At 38.9% G+C, this 24,660-nt stretch overlaps 1 protein-coding gene and 1 non-coding gene across 3 annotated transcripts in view; one reads left to right on the forward strand and one right to left on the reverse strand.

The window, feature by feature from the left end:
* Positions 1-24,660, forward strand: part of VTI1A (vesicle transport through interaction with t-SNAREs 1A) — a 3,369,915-nt gene that overhangs the window by 405,167 nt on the left and 2,940,088 nt on the right. The window lies entirely within an intron of this gene.
* On the reverse strand, positions 17,305-17,413 carry LOC122789509. Its single transcript, XR_006362828.1, has one exon. It is a non-coding gene; the product is annotated as a U6 spliceosomal RNA (small nuclear RNA).

Genomic DNA, 24,660 nt, shown 5'->3' on the forward strand with positions numbered 1-24,660 from the left:
ACACACACACACACACACACACACAAAATAGAAGCTGCAATGAACACACAGATAGAAATGACAAAATAGAAGCTGCAATGAAATGAACACCCACAGCTGGTAATGAACCATAATCTGCTTAAATAAACTAGAAGCTGTAATGAACCACATACCTTAAATAAATAGCTGGTCTGCTTAGCTAAAATAGCTGCAATTAACCACACACAGTCTGCTTAAATAAAATAGCTGCAATGAACCATTCTGCTTAAAAATAGCTGCTTCTGCTTTGCTTAGCTGCTACCGGAACGGCCATGTATCAGATTTGAACTCTGCTGAACAATACTCCAGAAGGCCATCCACCTAGTCTTGGAAATGAACCATAGCTAATCTGCTAGCTGCAATTAACCACACACCTTAAATAAACTGTTGGGACAATGAACCACATATTCTGCTTAGCTAAAATAGCTCCAGCGAACCACTCTGTTTAAAATAGCTGCTGTTATTAAACCGGAGCGATGGACATGGAAGGGTGACAGTTAAAGGTAAACAAGATCAAAGAGTTCCCACGATTTTGCCTTATGCCGAAGGTGTGAATAGAATAGGGTGAAACAGATAATAAATAGAAATTAGCATATTTTATTGGTTGACGAGGAAACTAGTCAAATAGGAATTAAACCTATGTACACATACAAAAATAAATTGAATTTAAAGAGACAACTTTGTTATCCTACGTTATTGAAGTCCCCCACTTTAGTAGATGTAGGCACACGGAAATGTGGAGCTTGTGCTTTTATTCCACATACTTACGAATCTAGATATTTCAGGCACCCTGATCTTCTTCTTCTTCTTCTTTCGGCTTTTTCCCGGTTAGGGGTCGCCACAGCGATCACCTTGTCCGCATTGAATGGCAGTGGAGTTTTACAGTGTCGAGTTGCCAGCCCGCCTAACCTTCCACAGAAGGCACACTCACACGCACACCTAGGGCCAATTTAGAGTGTCCAATCCACCTGCAGCATGTCTTTGGGATGTGGGAGGAAACCGAGCACCGAGGAAACCCACCCACAGGAGGACATGCAGACTCCGCACAGAAGGCACCCCAGCCGAGGATCGAACCGGAGAACCTCTTGCTGTGAGGCAGCAATGCTAACCACTGTACCACTGTGGCCGCCCATTTCAGGCACCCTGATACCAGGCATTTATGGCAGATTAGATGCCTGACTGTAACACTAAGAATATCTTATATGTTGCCCACTATGTGGTTTGTTTTAAATATTATGTGGGCAATACGAATCGTCGACTTAGATAGAGAATTAGGGATCACATGTATTGTACCAAGAAAGGTCAAGATTATAGTGCTATTGCTAGACATACACTTTCAGAAGGGGGAACACACAGCTTCTTGTTTCAGATCCTTCAAATTGAATGTGAAAGTCCTAGGTTAGGAGATATGATGAATAACACAGAATGTGTAGAGTTAAAATGGATTTTACGCTTAGGGGCACATTGAGGGGCAGGCTTGAATGATACAGTCCCTTTGAAGCCAATATTGAAAAATAGAAGATTGAAGCATTGAGCTAATATGAATTATTTGCTATGTCCCACACCATTTAAATGTTCTTTATTCATAGTTCTTGGGTATAATTTTTATATCATGTTTTAATTAGTTGTATATGTCTTTATATATTTATTTGTTTTTATGTTATTGTCTCTTTAAAAAAATCCTTGTTTTAAGTTTTGGCGGGAGTTTTAAGTGATTATTTTGGATGTATTTCAATGCAAAAGACAGGCTGTTTGCATAATTTATGTGTCTGATGAAGTAATGATTGGCATTACGAAAGTGCTTACACTTAATAAATATCTTAGTTTGTTCTGAAAAGAGACTGTTCATTGCCTCAGCTTTGGGATTTCATTTGGACACGTGTATTGATTTAGGATTTTTGGTATTTGGAGATGGGGATATAAAGGTGCAAAGGGGAAAAAGCAGTTGAGGAAGGAAAAAAATGTATGAGCTGTCAGCTTGCTGAGAAATGAAGCATGCCTTAAGTTTTAAAATATTAGGAAGGATTGTTAAGAGTTTAGGTCAAGTCAGCTTAATTTAGTTCTTCCCCTCTTGTGTCATATGGGATATTTTTAGACTTCCTGTATTAATTTTTCGTAAAATGACTGATGGTGAATTGTTTTTTTTCCATGTGGCATAAGAAAGCTTATAATCAGTTAAGTGATTTGTTAGGGTGCCATTATATCTTTGGTTGAGCAGTTGTGTGGTCAAACTCCAGTCCTGTAGGTCTGCTGTTACTGATCGTGGTGGGTCCTTCCTCTTTGGAATTGTTATATGTTTTGAAAATCTAAAGGCTTTGTATCTGAAGTTAAGCCCGTTATCTTGATTGTTCTTTAGAATGTTAACATCTCCTTATAGAAGTAACTCTTCTTTTCAGCTGTTGTTAAGACGCTGCATGGTTTCAGGGAGTGCTTTCCTTGCATGTTTTGATTTTAGGTAAGGACACCAGTATATAGATTGATTGTTTTTAACAGCTGAAGTGGTTAACTGCATGGCTTGTCTGTCATTAATAATTTGAGGTTGAACAGGATGCAGCTTGGGTTCGTTGACTGACTGAGGTAGTATTACTGCCTTGCCGTGTCTTTTCTTCTGTCTTTCCTAAAGACTTCATAATCTGGCATGGAAGACTCCTTATACGTGTAATTTCAGCAAAAATCCATGTATGAACCTTGTTAGAAAACTGGCCCCTGGGCCACAAAATTCTGCATACTGAATTTTGTATCCCGTGGTAGAAAGTTCAGATATTTGAATACAACACACTAGTTTTTATTAAGCTACTTATGTAACATGCACTGTGTGTGTGTGTGTGTGTGTGTGTGTGTGTGTGTGTGTGTGTGTGTGTGTGTGTGTGTGTGCATGTTTACGTGAGCCATATCTCTCAACATTTTGATACATGAATCTGGAAGAAAGCTCTTGAAAATCTGGGATATCGACACAAATCTGGTGCACCTTTTTAGCATATAATTTACATATTCAATTCCATTTGGCTCCTCCCATTTCGATTAAGTTTGTGGAGTAGAGAATACTGACATTGACGCAACTGACAAAGCTGTATGGAGTATATTATGTTGCCTCCGCTTTGAAAAGCAGCTATAGTAAAAGCCAGATTCCCTTACACTTTTAAACAAATATGTACTGTAAAGATTAACCAAGACACCTACACTTCCTGTAGCATCTGACATGACTAAGCCATATCCCTGCATTACATTTACAATTATGCATTTACTTCATTGCTTTTATATTGGTAGCTTTACTGTATTTTGTTGCAGTAATGTAGAAGAGGTTACCAGAGTAGCAGTTGTTTACAAGAACAATCTATTGCACTACAGGTGTTTCCTGTACTGTTTACAAGTGTGTAGTCTATTAACAAAGTGCCACCATGTTACTGATGACCAAAATATTGCCTTCATTCATCTGCCATTCTCCCAGGGTGACACCATAACACAGAATGCTTTGTTTTTGTATTTTACTGCATCAAGTACCCGTTGTAGTGGATGTGTGTGTATAAGGTATATCAGGGAAACAGAGGCACCTGTTATCTGATTTGCGTTGGAATTTCTGAAATATCCTTACAGCTTTGACAGTACAATCAGTTATTCCTGTCATGTACTGATGGAGTTAATGATTACTGTCTTCTAATGCAAAAGACTACATTCCCAGTGGTGTAACACCTCCTGCAACATTAAGACGTCGAACATCATCTACTGTGTGAATCTGATAGTTCTACTCATTGCTTAATCATGACCAAGGAAACCTGGATTCTATTGGTGAGCTTGACATTTGTGAATAGAGTAGGAGATGGGAAATTAAGTGGTATTTTTCCACTTTACTTGTCCTGGGGAAGTGGTTTTTATTACAGAATGATAGCATTCAGTGCTGAGGCTGTCTGTCATAGTCTAATAATATGGGGCCATGTGCTGCTAGACTTTCATCATCATCAATCCCCTATTTTTCCATTTTTACCTGGATTCAAGACTTTGCATCAGCTGTCACCACTTCTCTCAGTTCAGACCACTTTTCTACTTCTTTTTTCCTGCCTACATGTTTCAGGTCTTCAGTCAGACAATTCATTCATTTCTTAGCTGTATATCTTTGTCACCTCTTAACTTCTTCTTGTCATTTCCAAGTCTGCTTTACCAAGTTTTCTGCTTACTTGCCCATGTGTTGGAGTCAACATAATCTGTTCTTGCCCTTCTTAATATCTGGGGCTAATCTGGCTTCTGCTCTTGCTTCATTTTCTTGTCTGTCCCACAGTGTACATCATAGTATCCATTTAAGCACTCCATCTCTGTCACCTCAGGCTTACTCAGCTGATATGGCTTCATTTCCCAGGTTTCCATACCAAACAGAAACACTGGCCCACCCCCCTATTTTATATATGTTAGTTTTCAACATCTTTCTTATTCTTCTTCATGAACTACCCTTGTCTGTTTGTACTATGTGCCCATATCACCTGTGATTCTTGCTTTGACCTCCTTATTCAGATTTTCATTATCAACCACATGACACAGATCTTTAAAGCATTTAACTTGTTGCACTGTTTTCCCACATGTCTCAGTTTTAGGCTTCTTCTGTATCTACCCATTTATTGTGATGACCACTGTCTTGTCTGTTTTCATTTTCATCCCATGTGCCTTTAGTTTTGCATTCCAGACCCCTGTCATTTGCTGAAGTTCTTGTTCAGTGTCTTTTTGTACTGTAGCTGTGTAGATCTGTCCCCTGCAAGCTGTTTACTGATGTAGTCCATAACCGATATGAACACATGCGGATTTACAACTGAGCTCTGATGCACACCTACTGCCATTGGGAACCCTTGTGCAAGTCCAAACACCATGTTACTTTTGTTATTGGGTCTCTGTACATAGCCTGCACTAATTCTGATTATGTTTTGGGGACTGTGACCCATAACAAGAATGCCAAAATCAGCTTCTCTGGCACCTTGTCATATGCTTTCTCCAAGTATAGAAATGCCCAGCTAGGCTATTCCCTTATTTCCAGCTTCTTCTGCATTGTCTGTCTTACTGCGAAGCTTGGTTCTGAATTTGATGCACTCATTTCTCATCTTACTTTGTGTTACTGTGCGTATTCCTTTATCAGTTATCTTCTTCAGCACTTTAATACAGTGTGACAAGAGTCTGATATCTCTGTACTGCCTGTGGTTGTAACTATCCTCTTTGTTCTTGTACACTGCAGTAGAAAACTTGTTTTCTAGTCACTCTGGTTATGGCTGTTTCTATTCATCGAAGTGAGTACCCTCAGGAGCCATTTCTTTCCTGAAGTACCTAACAGTTTGATCATATATGCAGTGATTTCATCTGAGCCTGCTGCTTACCCTAAATTCCATAGTGCACTCTCTACATCTAGGGTGGATTCTCCATCTTTCATTGTTGGCTGTGCATGCAGCAGTATAGCTTCTATAGCGTTTACTTCATTCAACAGCTTCTTGAAGTTCTCCTTCTATCTACCCTTGATGTCCTTTGGATTGGCAGGAAGACTGTCGATGGCATCTCTGTATTCTTTATCTTTCTGATGTTGCCTTGCAGCATAGTAAAGCTTCTTTGCATCATGTTGTTGTTGTTGTTGTTTGTCTTTTCGGCTTTTCCCGGTTAGGGGTCGCCACAGCGGAACTCAGGTCCGCTAATGATTGGCAGTAGATTTTTTTATGGTGCCGAGTTGCCAGCCCGACGCCCAACCTTCAGCGAAGGCACGCCCATTCACGCATGTCTTTCGGAGGCCACTCAACCGCGGGGAGGACATGCAGACTCCACACAGAACGTTCTCCAGCCGTGAATCGAACAGGAGAACCTCTTGCTGTGAGGCAACAACGGTACCGCTGTACCTCCGCGGCTTCCTATATATATATTATATATATATATAGAGAGAGAGAGAGAGAGGTTCATAGGTAGGTACTAGGCTACTGGCCCTAGGGCCTATATAAGCCTAGCCAAAAAATGTACCCTGGCTTTCGCCACCCAAGAAAATTATTTTCCTGTGCCCCTGTCGAGCAGAGCCACAGAAGTGATCCCTAGGGTGAATTTCCCATTTCCCATCCAATCATCAAGATTTTTCTTGAAGAGTGCTAATGAGTTCTGTTTGACATAGATGGGCAGTCTGTTCCAGAGTATGGGAAGTCTCTGGGACAGGAATCTATCCCTCCAGCATGTTCTGTTTAGTGTGGTGACAAGGTTTAGGTCCCTAGAGCTTGTAGCTCGGAGGGATTGGGATTTTCTGGGTTTGACATAGCTTTGTATATTAGGCAGAGATCGCCCCTGAGTAGGTGATATGTGACGGAGTAAAGCTGGAGTTTTTTGAGACGGTCTGCGTAGGGCATCTGTTTGAGGCCAGTAATACTCTTTGTGAGGTATTTTTGTGGCCTCTCCAGTTGTTGTAGATGTCTTGTGAGGTACATACCAAAAGGGGCATTGTACTCTATAATGGGTCTAATGAGTGATGAGTAGAGGGGAATAATGACCTCTTTTTCCTGGATGAGAAACCTTTTGTGATGAGATGAGCCACGTAGAAGGATTTCCTGACCACTGTGGCGATGTGATTATCAAAGGAGAGACTACTGTCCACCTGTGTCCCAAGGTCTCTTATCACATTTTCGGCATTAAGTAGACTACCAGCTATGTGGTAGTTCATGGGTACAGAGTTTTTACCAAAGGGGATGACAATACACTTTTTGGCATTGAGCTTCAGGCCATGGATTTGACACCAGGTATCTGTCTCAGTGAGGCCCTTTTTGTAGTTTGTCCACATCGTTAGGAGTTTCGATTATGGTTCCTAGTTTGCAGTCATCTGCAAACTTTGTTAGCCAAAGACCTTCTGTGTTAGCCTGCACTTCAGAGAAGTAGATACCAAACAGGAGAGGACCCAGGACTGAACCCTGTGGTACTCCACTTGTCACTGGTCTGAAGTCGGATTTGGAATTTGCTACTTTCACAGTATAGGTTCTGTCCGTGAGCCAGTTGGCAACCCATCTTGTGACATAGGGATTTATACCTAGTTTAGTGAGCTTATCTGTAATTCCAGAGTGGGGGATGGTGTTGAAAGCCTTGGCGAGATCTAGATAAGCTGTGTGAACCATTTTACCCTCATCTATGACTTTGGTGACTGCTTCAAAGAAGTTAATCAGGTTTAGGAGACATGATCTGCCTTTTACAAATCCAAACTGGATAGGGTCCAGAGTTTGGAGATTACCAATGTCTTTGTTTATGAGTTCCATTATGATATGTTCCATGGCCTTGCAGACCAGGCTCATCAGGCTAATGGGGCGGTAATTCCCGGGGTCCATCGTGGCTCCACCTTTGTGGAGTGGGATAACCATCGCAGTGCTCCATTCAGTGGGTACAAAGCCTGAGGTGAGGCTATGATTGAACATGGTATTTAGGTAGGGTGCCAGTTCATTCTGTAGTTCGTGTAGAATGCATCCTGGGATATTGTCAGGTCCCATGGATGCTGTGTTCTTGGCTTTTGGAGAGTGTTTTTTTAACTGTGTAGCCGTGATTATAGGAACTTTGCATTCTTCCGGTATAGAGATGGGCCCTCTAGGGGGTGAGAGGGGGGTAAAGTTAGCACTGAACCTATCTGCTAGCATGTTGGCTATATCAGTTGGTTTTGTATATTTAGCGCCATTGTGCTGTAACTCAGAGCAGATCTGAGTGTTCCCATTGAGATTCTTGACATAGCTATAGAATGCTTTGTGGTTGTCTTTAGAGTCAGTGGCAATTTTGTTTTCGTAACTAGCTTTGGAGGATTTTATGAGGGATCTCAGCTTCTTACTGAGGTTGACCAGGGAGTTCCCTCAGTCATGGGATTTTACTCTTTTTTGCAACAGTTTCTTTCTTCTGTTGTAGAGTTTGTTTATGGCAGAGGACCACCAGATTAGCTTCCTTTTTTTGGAGGATAACATCTTGGTTCTAGTAGGGATAGCATGATCCATGCACTCATGTAAGTGCTTATAAAGTGCATTTGTGTAGGATTCAGCAGTTATACCTCTATTGTCCATCTGCATGGGTGTCGTGAAGTTTGCCACTTCTGTCTTAAGAATTGTGAAGTTGGCTTTGGAGAAGTTTTTTACGATGGTTTCCCTAATTGGGGGTGGGGGTGGGATGTGGATGTCTAGGCTGATTAGCTTGTGGTCGGATCTGTATATATATATATATATATATATATATATATATATATATATATATATATGGGTCTACCTGAGATGGTCGATAAGCCATTTGATCGACTTTCATGTGGTCGACAATTCATTTGCCCCCTCCCCAATGTTGTGCGACCCTGGAGTTGATATATATAGTTAGGGGGGGGTGTGGGGGGCACAGCCCCCCACATAAAACTGCTTGTCGACCAAATGAAAGTCGATCATATGGCCTGTTGACCATGTGATAGGGATCCATATATATATATATATATATATATATATATATATAAATAACATAAGGTACATGCATTTTCAATATAAAGTGTACAAAAACATGCAAACACAATACCTTCTTTTGTTAAATACATCGGTGTACAGAAAAGCTCCACAATCAAATTACAGTTTATACATACAAAACACATAGTACATACATTGTTAAAATAAAATGTTCAAAAACATACAAACAGAATACATTCATGTATTAAATAGCTCACCATACAGAGTAATTTATTATGCATGCATTACAGTGGAGACGAGTGAATAAGGCAACAATTTTAATAATATTATTAGCTCATAACCTAAAGGATAAAGTGATTAGTACTATAATAACATGGCAGAATTGGAAATACAGTTAGGGCAGTTGGTTTGTCATGTTGTGGCAATAGTGAGGGGTTGGTACTTGTTGAGTCCTCATCTTGACAATAGGAAGCAGCCAACCATATATGTATTAGTAAAATAAATGGAGAAAGGAGTTTTAGCAGGGTAGTAGATAGTGAAAGCTAGGGAAACATTGTCAGGCTTTGGGGGATGTAGTTCTGGTACATGTGCATTGCCATAGACAGGAAAGCTGTTGTTTTAGGATTTTTTTGTGCTGAATTATATTTCAGAAGCTGGTCAAGTTTCTGTGATGCCTTTTCTCTTCGTCATTGTTTCTGCCCTTTTAGCATCTCTGTTAACCAACCAATAGTGCCTCTTAACCTGCTCAGATTTTTATATCAGTCACTTCTTCCTGCACTCCTCCTTCCATTTAATATCTTCCTGTACTTATGCAGTCCACTACAGCTTTCCATATCTACCCTATTTCCATACCTACACATTTTTTGTTGTAAAGACTGTGTTATTGGAAGTAGGGCGTGGGGCTGGAGACTGTGTAGGGCATACAGAAAAAAATCTGTGGTGAATTATGACATTTTGTCATGATGCCTCAGTCTCCTGCCTGATTATGGAATAAATATCAGATCAGATTCGGGGGTGGGGAGTCAGGTAATTTTCTGCCTCTGAAACTGCCAAAATAGATTTATGGACTTGAGTGTGTGGTTTTGTCTTCAATTCATACGATCAGAAAACCTCACCGTTTTACCTCAAGATGTAACAACACATATTTAAAATAAGTCCAGACCGTTTAACTTGCTCAAGAGAGATTTTTTCTTTCTTTTTAAGCAAATCCTTTGCCACACAAAGTAATTGCACATGCTCATGTTCATACTCTAGTGCTTTCACATTCACTTGCTTTCAGACAACACAGTGGAGTAATCCATCACTATATTACTTGCGTGTGTGTGTGTGTGTGTGTGTGTGTATATGTGTGTGTGTGTGGAGGAGGTCATTTACATCAGAGATAGTAGCAAACACATATTGATAAACTCCATGGACTACCATGTGCTGATATGCTATCACAGCACACAGCTTTCTTAGGCATGTTGTGCCATACCAAGGCTCAAGCCAATCAGGTGAATTTCTGGGGTCAGTGTTTGTAGAGAGATGTACAGTTCACAGCCACACGTGAACCAGAAACGTGGCATTGGTCAGAAACGTGGATTTGTCCATGCACATCAGGAAATGGGACAGATTGACTGCATTAACAGGGAAATGGATTCATGTCACTGAAGTGACAACTTTTTGATCTAGTAACTGATCTATCAAAAATCTTTCAGTGAATTTTGACTTCCTTTATAAAATTGTTTCAGAAAAAAAGACCACTCTGATAATGTTGCTTTCATATAAGGTATGTTTGCTTACGAGGGCCATCTACTATACTAAGTTGACTGTGGTGCTGCTGTTTGACAGTGTCTTTGAACATTTTTGTCACATTGTGAATAATAATGCTTCATTAGGATAGTCTAATAAACTGTAAAGAGTCACAAGAAGACAGTTAATCAATGGACAAGAATCAGTATGGATTCACTACCATGCATGCTTAGCAAATTAATGTGAATTAGTCTTATGACTTGATCACTAGCAAAGTAAACAGAGAGAGAGAGAAGTGGCAAATACTAGTGATTTTGATTTGGCCTTTCATTAAAGGGATGAATGTAGGGTATAAAATGGTGAAATGGATTGAGAATCTGTTAACAGGAAAACCAGAGTGGTAATAGAGAGGCTTTGTCAGAGGAAAGGGGAGTGACCAGTAGGGTAGCATAGAAGCTACTGCTTTAGTCTGTGTTTCTAATATATTTCTGGCCTGTATCATGATATTTGGTGGAAAATAAAATCATTCTTTTCACTGATGGCTCAAATCTTTGACCGGTGTTAGAGAATGGTGGTACCTTTGTGGAAAGACGCATTAAAAGGCTGGTTGACTTTGAAGAGGAGTTATGACTGAGGTTCATTCCTAACAAATGCAAGATAGTTTGCTTTAAGGATAAGAGACGAGGTAGAGTGAGGGCTGATTGTTTGCCCATGCTTGGAGTCAAGAGCTGTATTGTAGGGCCATCATATTGGCAGCCAAAGAGGTAGTTTATACTTTTGCTGACACCTATGCATTGAGAGTTGACATGACACTGCATCATTACTGGGGGCCACCTACACCCTCCCTTTGCACATGCATGCTCCCACCCACATGCTGACGGGGGCCCCACCATCACTGGCTTGGGATGGCTAAGTCTACATCCTTGGTCCTGGTGGTTTTTAGTCCATGTTAACGTCTGACTGCATGATGACAGTTGGCCAGCCAAATCCACTACTCCAGCCCTCCAGCATTGATGAGTCTGTACCTTCCCACTTCTTCCAGCACCAAGTCTGCTATTCAAATGCAAGTCATCAGTTACAGAGACATTGTGGTCAAAATATTACTAACAATTATGCCTAGACCCATTATAACAGTGTCTTATTATTGGGGCCCATCTCTTGTATGGTATGATGTAGAAATATTTTTTAACAAAATGAACTAGAATACATTTTTTAATGTTTAGTTTGAGACCATTGTCCTTGCACTAGTTGTTAACATAGTTTAAACAATTTTGAAACAGGTGTGAGTCAGTGAAGGATTGATTAACAACACCCATTTTACAGTTGTCTATATACTTTGTTAACCATGGGCTGGGAAGATTGGCTGGGAGGTTTGATTAATAGATATAAAATAGGAAAGTGCTCAGCACTGGTAACCTTTTCACTTGCAGAAGCGGCACTTGAAGTTCTAACTGCATGGGCTCTGTTAGATAACCAACTGGCTGTCCACCACGCAACATATGGATTTGTATTCAGATTCACAAGTCTGTCAATAATGCCTACATGGGGAGTAGTGACAAAGGGCTGGATCAGGTCCAGGTATGCTATATGTACTACATAACCATGATCCACTGTTTCTGTGATTTTTTTTTTTTTAATAAATTAAGAAGGCTTAAGAAGCAGGACCTGCCTTTGACAAAGCCAAATTGATAAGGGTTTAAGTTTAGGTAGGCTTCAGTATCCCAGTTAATGAGGTGTGAGGTAATACATTCCATAGTTTTATATATGTATGGGTTTGTAGGTACCAGGGCATGTGGTTGTGCCACTCTGTTTAGTGGCATTACCGTGGCTGTTCACCAGGCTTCAGATATGCCATAGTTGTTACTGATAATGCAGTATCCTGGTATGCTATCAGTGCCTGTGGATGAGGGAGGGGGGGTGATAATTTTTGAAAGTGCTGAGAGAATTTGTTTCAAGGTAGTTATAGTGGGTGACCAGGAGTATTGAATCTGTGGAATAGTTATAAGTTTGGATTTTATAAAATTTGCATTAAATTTGTCAGCTAGAATATTTGCTGTTTCCTTTGGGTCTGACTGGTCGCTATTATTGTCATCTAGCTCCAAGCATTGCTAGGTGCTAGTTTTTAACTTCTGGCATAGATGATTACTTTTATTGGCTATTTTAAGTTCAACTTCAGATTTCAGCACCCTGACAGAACATTTGAGCTTTAGTTTGCTTAAATGTGCTATTAAGGTAGGTACAGTGAGAGCTTTTATGTATGGCCGCGATGGTGCAACGGGTAGCTTTGTCGCCTCACAGCAAGAGGTTCTCCCGTTCAATTCTCGGCTGGAGGCACCATCTGTGTGGAGTCTACATGACCTCCCCGTGGTCATGTGACGTTTAAGACATGCAGGTAGGTGCATGCGTGAATGGGCGTGCCTTCTTTGAAGGTTGGGTATCAGGCTGGCAACTCTAAATATCAAGTAGCCTCTTTCTCTTGTTACATTGTTTATTTGTATTCCACTGTATGAATTATTTTTATTGTTTAATTTCTCATTATATTTGACATGGTTAGGGACTGCTTTATTAGTATAGCTGTTTAAGTGGGAGTAGAAGTCAGAGGCATTGCTTTTTTGGCAGCCAGTAGCATTCAACTTAGTAAGACCTTACTATGTATAGGCAATTCAGATCCTGTGTCCCACCTCAAAATAATCATTTCCTTTGTTGCATCCATTTGCTTTCCCAACATTTCTGACAGTACTCTGTGGGAAATTTTTAAAATCTGCCAAGTTGCTGCATTCCCAAAGAACATGATCACAGTTAACCTCTCATTTGTCCATCAAACCTCTAGCATTTGCTTTTTACCTGAGGAAAAATTCTCAGGAGTTTACTTGGGGTGTAAAAATACTTATGCAAACTCTTGCAAGCAGCATCCTAAACCTTCCTGACTTCATTGCTTACTTGGGAGCCATATAGATGTCCTTCTATTGCTCCTTTGCAAATTGCCTTTCCATTATGATTTCCCAGTCTTTTCTAACCTTCTCTAATTGTTGAATCTTGTAGTTATCAGGCCTGATTTTATATACAGTAAACACTCAGTTAACCAGAACTTAAGCAATCAGAACTCTGTAGCAACCAGAAAAAAAAAAATCGAAGAAATACAGTGCAATTTTCTGGTGTTTCACTTTGCCCCCCCACCCCTGCAGAAACATACTTTATGTTTTTAGAGTTTTAAAAAGGAAGATGGGAATAAATTCCCTCTCTCTCCAACCTAAGAACAAGTTAAACCAAACAAATATTATAGGGTACAGTATCAGGCCTATTTTTAATAGTAACTCTCAAGCATCCAGAAACTACAGTTGACCAGCATCTACCAATCCCCATGGGTGCCGGTTTACTGAGAGTTTACTGTACCCTTCTGATGATCCCTTTTTAACAACAACCTTTGTTCTGCACTCTGCTAAAACCTCTACCAGAGCTGGTCTTTTGCATAACATTCATCTATCCCTCCCTCTTTGCCTTTACTGTATCATTCTGTAATAGAGAAGACTGTCTCTAACCTGTAGTCCAAACTTTTGTTAGCCTCATCCAACTTTCTTACTTTTCCTTCTCAATTTATTTGCGCCTAGTACTTTAGTTCCTTTGCTAGTTTCCCCCAGTGAATTCCATCTTTCGCTTCCCTATATTCAGTACCCTTCTATCACACACTCCTATTGGTAAAATCTGCATTCTCCATTCTTGCACTGGTTTAGTTCTTTGAATAATTTCTGCTACTATATAAATATAATATTCTGTCTGGGTGTCGTTATTTTTTAAGGACTTGCATCCAAAATCCTAGTGTGTCTTTATATCTTAACATCCTCCTCCCTCCCCTGTATTTTATCATCATCCTTTTCCAGTTTAATTTCTAACCTTCTGCTTGAGTTATATAAATAAGCCTTAACTACATAGCTCTAAATTACTCCTTTACATCAGTAACCTTAAACCACCTTATTCTATGGGGAGAGTTTGCTTATATGACTTAATTTTGGCGCTCTTCCTCTCCCAAGTAAAGTTCTTCTCCTTTTTTATCATCCACAACTTCTCTCTAGTTTATAAAAATATGCCTGACTTGTATATAATATTAATGGGACTAGAACCATTATTTATTTATCATTTGTTGACCAAGAAAGTCCGACTAGGACAGAGCCTATTTTCAGCGGAGGCCTGGGGAGAAACACTCCAGACGCATGTCTTTGAATTGTGGAAGGAAACCGGCAGTACCCGGAAAAAACACAGGGAGGACATACAAATTCCACACAGAAGGCACCCCAGCTGAGAATCGAACCAGAGAACTTTTTGCTGTGAGGAGACAACGGTAACCACTGCGCTGACCATTTTAACCGCTTTTATCTTACTATCCTTAATGAGTTATGAGTTAATACATTATCCAGTTTTTATTATTTTTCTTAGTTTCTTCAAATATACCCATAGTCACCACAGCAGAGTCCATTTAAGCTGTAGACCTAAATACTTAATGTTGTTATGTCTCCATAAGTATGTGCGTTGCTGATCAAGGTCATCTGTGAGTTTATAGATTACCTCTGTAGCCTGTGTTTTATTTTAATATATTTTATATTCCAAAAAGACTTGAAATGTTCTGTAAATGTTCCACATTAACATGTCTAGATTTATTAAGTACAAAATAATATAATCTGCAATTAAAGCTAACTTTTACTGAGTACCATACCAGTTATAGCCTTGAAATTGTGAATCTCTTCTCTAAATATAACTGTGGAGAAAGAGGACATCCTTGCTTGGCATCTCTAAACCAGTTGTTAAACACAGCCTCTTAAAGAGGAAACCTCTTACCTTAATTTTTGCCTCCAATCCTTCATGTATCCTTCTTATTTAAGTCTATTATTATTTCTGGAAATGCAAATGCTACCATTTCCATACCCATCAAATTTCAACAGACTCTTATCAAATGCTTTCTCTTCATCAAGACCTACCAACAATATTTTCTAACACTCTACTTTACTTTATTTTATTATTTGTTTTAACATTATTTTACCAGGATAAATCCAGCTGGACACAAAGTGTCCGTTTTCAGTGGAGTCCTGGGGAGGAAAGCTCCAAGGAAGTTGACAGAGAACATACATGTTTTAGCTAACAATAAAAAAAAACTGGTATACAAGGTAAGAGAAACAAATAAGTACAAGAACAATTTTGTAAAACAATAAGATACTCAGGAGTAGAACCCCTATTTGCAGTATTTACAAAAAAAAGTACGTATCAGGTGAGAATATAGTGTATGCAATGGAGGCATACAGCGGGTCACTTATATGGAGTAGTGAGTCTTCAAGGGGGGGGTTTGCAGTTGCAGAGAGGGTTAGCATAGAGGTGTGAATTAAGAAGGCCTTTGAAGGTGCTTGTGTGACTTTGTAGCCTGAGTTCAGGTGGGAGGGTGTTCCATACTTTAGCAACATCACTTTGTATCAAGATTGTTCTATAAATGTTTGCCTCTTGTCCCAGAAACCACACTGATCCATGCCTGTTAACTTTGGCAACACCTTTTCCATTCTGTTAGCTAGTATAAACATAAGCAAGTTATTATCATTGTTTAAAATTTAAGTGGCTCTATATGAAGCCAGATCTGAAGGGTCTTTCTTCTCTTTGAGTAATACAACCACCATAGCTTTCTTTTAAGATGCTGGTACTACCCCACCCCATTTAAAATACTGCTAAATTTTCCATATCTTTGTCTTTTTCTTCTTTTCCAACTTTTTGTTTTCTATAAGAATATTGAATATTCCTTGAGAATTCCCTGCTGATTGATTATATTGATGATTTATGTATCATGCTTTCCTATCTTGGCTATTAATTGTTCAGATTCTTTTTCCTCTAACTTTGGTACTGACAAGTTTTCCATTTGTCACTTTTCTTGGTTCCCCATTCCTCTGCTTTATACACGTTTTAATGAAATTTCCAAAATTTCTCTAATACCTATAGGGTATATGGTTATTTTTCTTGTCATAAGCTCCCTAAGTTTGACTATAACTTTTTTCTGCATTCTGTTGCCTAAGTCATTATGCTAAAAGTTTTTGTGCTCTAAAGTCATTGAAATAGTTGCTTAACAGTAATCTTTTTAAACATATACATGTTATCCAAATATCTCATTCCCCTTTAGAACTCTGCATTTGCTCCTCATCTTGTTGTGAGATTCCCTTATTCTGCAATACTCTGACCTTTGTCAACCCCTCTAAATAATTCCTATTAGTTTTCCCATATCTTTTACTACCATGTTTTTAAACATTTCCATTTTATCCCACACACTACTTATGGACTATGATTTCTGTCTTCCCTAATAACTCTCTATTTAAATCTTTCTTTTTTAATGTGTAGGTGGGAAAATGCCAGGGTTTAATTTTTAGGTAATTATGTCCTATCTTATCTTCATTCTTATTGGTGCGTGATTTGCTGTAGTAGACATACTCCCTATTATGTTGCCTTGGGAAATAATGTAAATTCTGTCTGAGTTTCTGCTACTAAATTCACATCATCCATACCAAATATAAACCATTTTTGTTGTATTTCCCGTATACATCCTCACTATTGCAGATCAGAGTCCATTCCCCATCCATAAATAATATTCCCTGCTGAAAGTGTATTATTTCTCCCACAATTTTCCTACTAGTGGATTTAGGTGGAATGTACCAGTGTAATCCTCCTCCCCTGCCAGTAATCTCTTTTAATAACAAATGTACCCTTTTTGTCTTTTTCCTGTTCTATCACTATTGCAGTCTCTCTTTCATCAATAGTTTTATTCCCTTTTTTTTCCATGAAAGTCAACTGAATGTCCATCTTGAAATCCTTTCTTTGTCAAATTCATATGCTCATTTCTGTCCAAGTACATCTTCTGCAAGATTGCTGTTTGTACCCTACGGTTATTAACATAATTCAGTATTACTTGCTGTTTGTCTGTACCTGCAAGGTCATTTAGAGTGCTGATATTGATAAAGCAGACATTCTGATAAAAAAGCTTTTATGTCCACATGTTATACATGATGGTTCTTTAGAATATGTTTCCATCTTGCAATTTACATGGACAGTCTTGTAGGTTATTGCTTCCTTTTATCTTTATTTGAACCCATGCCACATTTTCCCAGACTGTTTGCTTCAACAAAACCCCTCAACAACAGAACACTTCACGGAATTGCATGTCATCCTTGTGCTCGTGCCATGCTAATCTTCTTTGTATCATTCCAGTTTTATTCTGTGCTATAGAAGCAGGTAGTAACAAGGAGTAGGATTACCTTTGTAGTAATTTACCTGATGTCTTCAGCATCCATAGCACCTATTGCTATAACAGCAACACTTTTCATTTCAGCTAGCCAACTCAAGGCTGTTTTTCATTGATAATTTCTTTGCAGAGGTGGGATCTAATGAAAGACAAAGGAACGAACATTGATTTTTTGAAGTAATGTTTTGACTCAAAGTCCAAGGACATCCAACATGAGGTGAAAAGATACACTAATCCTTCACCTGTCATAGGTCATTTATTGTATTAGTAAAAGCTCAGTCTTCACATATCTGCTTTCCCAGCTTCCTGAAGCTTGAGAGGAATGCTTATTCCCATTCCTTACTGTTTGTAATAAATCCCAGATAGCCTTTTATTTGGCTTTGCCACCAAGACTTCACTTGATAGTAGTTTCCCAGTATTGATTCTGGACTCAGTACAGGAGTATTGCATTTGTATAATGGAAGCTTAATTCTCACTTTACTAAAGCACAAAGCACAGAGTTTAACATCCTGAACGTAAAATCCCCAAACAGATTGCATCTGTTTCAAACATTGTCTAGATGTAGAGTGCTGTGATCTTGGAATTTGTATATTTAGATGCTTCCTTCGGTAAAGCATGTTTTTTGCTTTAGAATTTAGTCTTTGGTGTGGCACGTTTTGGTGTTTTGTGCTTCATTATGAAGTTTAACAGGCTTGTGTTATGTAACCTAACTGAGTCTGGTTCCAAGAAGCTCTGTCCTCAGTCACCCTCCTTTTAGCCCTTTCGTGAAGGATACTATTTCTACACAATAAAACAACTCTGACTTCCACTCCTCTGTTCCTAAAATGAGGGACCATCTTTGTAGAGCAGAGTCTGTCTTTGAACAACAATTCAGAGGTGGCTTTCTTTATCATGACTGCATAATATAAATATAAATGCTGCAATTATCTGGCCTCCCTTCTATCTGAAAAGGAATGACATTATCCTGAACATATTTAGACAGGAACTGCAAGGTGCCTCATTGGTAAAACTTTTTGTTCTGTAGCTTGTGGGTGAGAGGTTCAGTTTTGTGCTCCAATTTCTGTCTTTGTGGAGTCTACATACATACTTTTACTCGCCTTAAGGGCTGGGCCCTAGCCAAAAGGAGTAAGCAGCTCATTAGGTCCCTTAACTTTTAGCAAATAAATTAAAGTTGATTAAATCGTTTAAAATTAAATTAAAAAGGCCCTACACATCAGCATACTTGTCTCTTGTAGCTCACTTCCTTGATTAGTTGATGTCCCAGGCACAGGAAAAAATATCTTCCAGATGTAACATTCCATGTTGGAAGACTACTAGGAAATGTCATACAACATCCGAAGTTAGTTGTCACTTGTTCAGGTATTATTTGAATGACACCAGTGCTGCAGCTTCAGGAATCGTTATGCATGTACATTGTTTTGGCTTAGACACTGTTCTTTGCATCAAGATCTCAGAAGGTGCTTCATTCTAGGGCAAGCTTCTCTTGTTTCGGCATGCACAGACATGGCATTAAGTGTACACAAAGTAGATAACACTCCTCCTGCTGCTAAAGAAGGTTGTTTCTGTGTCAGCTTCAAAGCAGTGAGAGAAATTTGTGAGTTTTGACTTTGGTATTTTGTTTTAAAAAGGATTATTGATTATCTTCCATATTTTAAGGACACATTTAGCACTGCTTTCTACATATTCTGTAACTGTGGAAAGACAGTGAATAAACAAGACATCTTGAGTAAAGTTACATAAATACATGATGGTATCTCTTGCATCAGGTCCTGTATTTGTTCTGTATCCATTCCTGATTTTATGCTGTAGTTTATACTGTTTTTCACTCATATGCCACATTTTCTGTGTGCCTTACTTTGCTTTTTTTCAACTGCATGATATCTGGTCTGAAGCTAAAAGAGTTGAGGAAGAGAATGCTGAGAAGATGGTTGGCAAGTTTACCTTCTTTTCTTAAAATATCCTTTGAGAGAAAGCCATCTCTATAGTTGGTAAGGCCCCATTACTAATTAGCCACTTAAGAACTGAATGAGTCCTTGATTAGAGGTGGGAGTGAGAAATAGCAACTCATTTGCACATCTTCAGGGGAGAGAAGTAGATCAAACTGATACTTTGTCTCCTTTAGCACTGATAAGATTTTAGCATCAGCCTAAGATTTTAGCATCAGCCTGAATCTTTGTACAGTGCACATGAGTGCTGCAAGCAATGCAGATCGCTGCACCATGGTTAATATGGTGTGCCGTCATCTCAGTGGTCCATAAGTCAGATCTGTGAAGTGTGGGGTTAAAACCTAACTGGTAAATTTATTCCCTTACCAGCATACAAGCCATGGATTGCTAGGGCTGCTGTATAGTTCCCTGACTTGGAGGCATGTAGGGGTCTGCTTTTAAACACAAGCAGCCCCACTCTGGGGAATTGAAGGAAGCCCCTCAGGCCTTTGGGAGAAAGACAGCGGTGTGTGACCTAGTACAAAGGTTAATGGCTAGACTGTCTTTATGGTTGCTTTAATGAAGGGCATTTTGGTTTTCTCACATTTCCTTTTGGGGGAACAGATGGGCCTAAGACTCAGAGAAAGTGGCTTCTGGCTGACTTGAACGCTTCCTTCAGTCGTTTGTTCTTCTTGCTAATTGTTGAAGAGCTGTCCTGCTATAACAGAGAGCGATTTCATCTTGTCCCCTCTGCAGTGCTTTTGCTCATGTGTACATATACATTCTCCATCTCCCAACATCCTGGATACTGTTTAAAGTTATGGACTGTGCAACATTATAGGATTAAATGGGAGAGGTTTATATACTCAGCTGTCTAGTTGTCAATGCTTTCTAGCTCTTTCTTACTGGAATAATAAAGAGGGCAGTAGTGGAAATAGGCTTGTTGGATGCAGTATACAAAAATGTTTGTTCTTCCTGTAAAAACAAAAAAATCATTATGACACAATTACATAACCACAGTCTGTATATGGGACATGCATTGTGCATGAAGCAATTAATTTTTAACTGTTCAGGCTATCCTACTCTGAACTTTAATTGCTTATAATAGAGTCTGTTTTTTCAGCAGAGTTTAACGTTAGTTGGGAAAAATACTGTATCTAGAGCTATCTTGTGAGTTATCAAGCCTCGCCTTTATTTTATACTGCTGCAGAATTGATAAACGTATGGGATAGGGAAAATTTTGATGCTTAGTTGATACTTAAAATTCCAGTATTCTTTTTATCTTGAATGAGTAGTTTTACTTCTGGAATGTGGTACAACATCCTGTAGATAACCTTGTCATTTATATCTTGTTGATAATGACCTCGGATTGGTTTGCAAACACACTGTTCATCTCATTTTAATAGAGTGTCTTAATGCCTCCTACAGTTGCTGTGAAACAGTTGTTAAGTTGATGACGGTTACAAGGGTCATTCATGTCACTGTAGTCCTGGAGGGTTTGCATGGCCTATTACTGAAGTGGACAGCACCTTAAGGACTGACCATGTGATCTGTAGACCCCTCTGCACTTCTGTACCTAAATATAATTATGATGTCCCGCTTTACTTAATGATCTCTTCCCCTCATCCTGGATAGCCATTCCATTGCAGCCTGTGGCCTCAGTCAAATCACTGTGTCCGAGGACTAATTTTAAGTGTGTGGAGGATTATTACTTTCAGCTTTCTACCTAGACTTTAGGGGGCTTTTACTGGTGGCCTTTAAAGGAGACTACAGGGAACCTTGAGTAGTCATCAATATGCAGTTTTAATTTTCAATTAAAATAAATGCTTTCTGATGTTGACTTTCAAATTCTTGTTGGTCAGGGTACCAAAGAATAGACAGCTGACAGGAGTGCAGGCACACTCCACTGGGGAAAGCCTCACTCGGTTCAGTTATAGACAATTAAAATGACTTTTGCAGTTTCTGTAATGTTCTAGTGTCTGGGGAGTTTAAAGTACTTTGTTTTTACATTTCAGTATGAGACTTACTTAGGCTATATTTTGTTTGATTAACATCTGTTGCTGTGAATAGTGCAATTCAAATTAGATCCTTGGGTATTAGGTTTCTCTTTTGTACCCTGGTGAAACAAAGCGCTACAAAGTGAATGTAAAAGAACTACCTGAGAACGTCGCAAAGGTATTCTTTCATGAAAGAGCAAGGTATATGAACATTGTTTCATATAGTTCATGTCACTGAACATCAAACTCCTAGAATGTGAATAAATTGTTTTACTGGTATTTTAACTTTTGACAAAAAAAGTCTCATTTATTTCTTTAAAGAAATCAGAATGCATGTTCTGCATTGACGATATATGTTGTTTATATCCAAAGAATAAAAATGGATGACATAATCAGTTGCCTCTTTTCCAGCCTACTTTGAGCTGATCAGCAGAGCTCTAAGCCTACACAGAGTGTAAGCCCTGCAGACAGATGAATCTTTACTGTTGCTTCTGTTTTGAGGTAAAGGTTTTTGACTGGAAGAAACCACAGCATACATCTTTTATTTTCAAGTTTAAAATGTCAAGTCTCTAGTGTCTCCTGTAACTCCCAGCGAGTGAGTTTCTTACATTCCCTAAGTAATGACCCACGTTGTTTTGTTTGTAGTTTATAGGTTTATTAAAATACAGAAGTGCATGCATGCTGTCATTAATGATATGCTCATTTTGATAATGGAATTGTGGTCTCTTAGCAAGTAGCCTTTTGGGTTTGATGCATTTAAGGTTTTAGAAAAAAACAGAAGCCATTGTTCTGGCTTCTTTCCTTGATTGGCCTAGAAATGGCAATGATGCCTGTTAGCAATCCTTTTATCTTACAGATAAGTATCAACGTTGTACGCTTCCTAATGGAAGTGTAATTTAATGAAATCTATTGGGTAAACATACTTCAGATGTTCAAAGGAGGTGACAAAATTTTTGCTGGCAGCTAAGACCTGGCTGATTTCCAGCCTGCCTTCAGTTGCCATGTGAATGGCATTGAGAAAAGCACTTAAGATAGGAGCACTGAAGATCGCATTAATTGTGCTTTTTTCCCCCATTTATTTTTCTTTAGTTTTATTTCTTTTCTCTTTTTGCTAATGTCCTTTGATTTACTTTCCCAGGAGGTGAAGCCATAAAAGCAAAACTGGAATCCAAGGTGTTTAAAGTCATCCCAGTACTTGAAGGTCAATATCAAAGATAGTCCCTTTATTCAAATAGAAAATCACACATAGAGTATATAACATCTTGTAATTTTTTTTATTGTTCCTTACAGTCTGTATTAGTAAAATGGTTTTATTTAAAACGGTTCATAGGGATTTTTATTTTTTTTTTCTATTACTTTGCAGTCAAAAGAGTATTTAGCTTTTTTTCAGTGTTTTATATGTTGCAGCATTCCCATTTACAGGTGTGATATTGTGACTTTGAAACATGCTGTAAATAACTAGAACTTGATATAAAGCACTGGTAGCTTCACAGCACAGGTCAGAATAATATGTGTCAACAAATAACACAAAGGAATGCATTTGCGTTCAACACAATTATTACTTAGAAACATAAAAGAAAGAACGCATTAAGTAATGAGACAGGTTTTATAGTGTAACCATGATTGTCCTTGAGGTAGTGGTTTGCAACCTTGGAGGCATAGTCACCGACAAGAAGAAGACAAGACATTCTAGAGTATATGAGAATTAATGTTAATGTATTCAGCTGTTTGTGTCAGGAAGTTTATTTTGTAGTATTTTTTATTTCTGGGCTACGAACAGTACAGATGTTTTTTAGTTTTAAAGGACTCTGTGAATCTAGCCATATTATTTGGTTCATAAATGAGTAAGAAAGTTAATGAGTACATAGCATGTAAATGTTGCAGAGTTCAAACTCAGGAGGCAGAGCAATTTATGGCATATTTTCCACTGTCAGTATGTGCTGATTCTGTGATTTACTTCTTTGTGGACTTGGTATGCCCATTAGAACATGTAGAGCTAAGGTCTACAAATAGGGAAATTACTTACTTATGCAGTTCTCTTAAAGTATGTAAGGTTAACTTTCAAGGATGCAGTTGGATACATTTACAATAGATGTAAGGAATTTGCAGGTACAGAAGTTAAAAAAATGTAGGCAGTATCTAGTGGGGAAGAACACCATGTTTCAAATTTGAGCAGTATCTAACAGCCAAGAGTAAAGTGTGTTTAAAAAACTATCAGTACCATAATATGCTATACATTCATTGCAGTAGTAAGCATTTTTCTAATAACTTTTTCAGAGTGAAACTGGAAAGTAAAATCATTAGAATTAAGAGGAGCAGGATAGTGCCTGTGTTAGTGGGTCAGAGGGATAAGTATAGCACAGATGACCAAAATTCAGCTATCAACTCAGATGCTTGACGAAACAAGCATAGAGGATGGGTGTTCTCACTCAGCACGCACTGCTGCTGAAGTTACAGAGCATCCGCTGGAGAGCAAGGGTCTGTTTGTGATGTGGTGAGCCAGTGCCTGTATAATGTGGATGTGGCTTCTGAGCAAGCGATGGTAGTCCCTGCAGGCACATGTAGGAGAACACATGTGCAGACAGAGGGTGCATAGCCCAAACGTATGGTGACTGCAGATGTTCATGTTACCGACTGGTTTAAGACATAAAGTGAAAAATGTCATTGTTGTGATGCTGATGTGATCACAAAGCATTCACATGGCTGCCTGGATGATGGCCTTTCCCTGATGGCATAATGTCTGAAAAACGAGGACCAGGACAGTAATTTTGGTAGTGGTGTTTAATTATGCCTTTGTCAAGAGGGCTACTAAGATTGTCACTGATAAGAAAGAGAAGGGTCTGATTTTCAAGATTCTTTGCCCCTTTGCCTTTAGACATACTAGTGGGATTTATTTTTCTGAGATCCTATTCTCAGCATAAAATTCTTGCATTGAGAACATGCCAACTTCATACCTGTCACATGTTTGGAAGGTACACCAAGGTACTCTGCTCCTCGTTTCTTGTTTGCTACTTACACAATTCCAATAGCAGTGTCAGTGTCACAGCAGGTAGGACACTTGCTTTTTTTTTTTTGCTGGAATACCGGAAGGCTGTGGGTTCTAGTCCCACTCCAGATGACTGGATTGCTGACACTACAGCGCAGCATTAATGTGTGCTGCACTCCTGAGTGTATTGTCCTTCATATGAAACTTAAAAGCAGGTTCTTATGTACTTCAGTTGATGGTAGCTCAGGTGGATATAAAATATCCTGGGGTACCTATGGAAAAGAGTAGGTGTCCTTTATTTACATACAAAAATAACTCTTATTTACAAAATATTTAC

The sequence above is a fragment of the Protopterus annectens genome, chromosome 14.part0 (genome assembly GCF_019279795.1).
Source record: "Protopterus annectens isolate FY-2018-M chromosome 14.part0, PAN1.0, whole genome shotgun sequence".
NCBI lineage: Eukaryota > Metazoa > Chordata > Ceratodontiformes > Protopteridae > Protopterus > Protopterus annectens.